This window comes from Microtus ochrogaster, chromosome 1 (assembly GCF_000317375.1).
Source record: "Microtus ochrogaster isolate Prairie Vole_2 chromosome 1, MicOch1.0, whole genome shotgun sequence".
NCBI lineage: Eukaryota > Metazoa > Chordata > Mammalia > Rodentia > Cricetidae > Microtus > Microtus ochrogaster.
Window position 1 is genome coordinate 40684441 of NC_022009.1, and position 1534 is coordinate 40685974.

A 1534-nucleotide genomic window follows, 5' to 3' on the forward strand; every position below is an offset into this window, starting at 1 on the left:
TAGCTCTGTAGACCAGGCTGGTCTCGAACTCACAGAGATCCTCCTGCCTCTGCCTCCCGAGTGCTGGGATTAAAGGCGTGCACCACCATCGCCCGGCGGGACTCTGTTTTAAATAGAATTCTGACCGGTTTGAACTGGACAAGCCTCAGGGACTTTTGAGGGTGTTGATTAGGAATTCATGGAAGAGGAAGTACGGAAAATCACCTTTAAGATCTTCACCATAATTTCCTGGCCATTTTTCTGCCTGACTCTGATCTGGAAGAAAAGCTGCCCTTTGCGTGACTGACATAGTGAGAACCATTCCTGCCCTTCGTGTGACTAACACACAGTGGGGACCATTTTTGGCCCTTTGTGCAGATGACACACAGTGGGGACAATTTTTGGTCCTTTGTGTGACTGACACACAGCTGGGACCATTCTTTTCAAAGCTCCAGCTCCTGTGTCCACTTTGACTGTTTAGTAGAAAATAATAACACCCACCGGGCAGGCTCATAGCCATCACCTGATCTGAAGTTTATGGGGGGGATATTTGACCCAGAGGAAGGTACACAGCCTTCTCTTCCCATTGGCTGAATCAGGTGAGCCCAGCCTCAGCCAGCACCCACACTCTGGTTCCAGCACCTTCCATCCTCTGAAACACAGACAATCTCAAAAGCTTGCATATGGCTCTCTCTCTAACATATCCAGCATACCTCCCACAGCTTTGCCTCTAAAACCCAGGACAGAGATGCCAGGCACAACCAGCACCTAGATATGGCTTAGGGTCGGCTTTATTAGCTGCTGTCAAGCACAAGAAAGCCTACTCACCTCCCTTCCATTGTTCTCCATGGAAACAATGCCTTGGGCTTTCGAGTGCTTTCCAAACAGCTGCTTCGGAAGCCAAGGCTGGTAATGGTACCGCTACATCTAGAGACCAGAAAAACTGAGGAACCAAATTCCTGACCCCTATTCTAAAAGTCCCTTTCACATACCCTGTGCCTCACGTCACTGTGCATGGGACTTCTGCCATGGCGGTCCTCCAGAAAGACCACCTTGTGATCTGGAAGATCCTCCAACTGTTGTATAAGGATTCTTGCCTCTCCTGGAAAGCAGATGGTTGAAACAGATTGCTCAGGCTTTGTGTTCATAAACATTTGACACACATCCATGTATGCTTTCCCAGAAGATGGGCTGTTTTACCCTAAGAAGCAGAATCACACAGCCTCTGTAAATTCTCTTGTGGAAAAGCATGCTTCTTTTCTCTACTTCCATGAAAGAATGGAACAGAGTCAAGAAGTGTTATCTCAACAAGAAAGCCTTTTATTAAAGGTGAGGATACCTCCCAGGTACCCTGAGAGTTGGCCTCACACCTGAGTATCCACCTCTGTCATTGGTCCTGGTCTCCTGATGACCAACACTAATTTATGTCCTACCTAGCCAAATTCGGAAAACAGAGGGGCAATGACAGAATAGCCCTAAATGTTGTAGGTCAGTAATAATAATGATGATGATAATTACTGCCAGTGGGTTTTGGTAGCATCTACTTGGTTAGCGG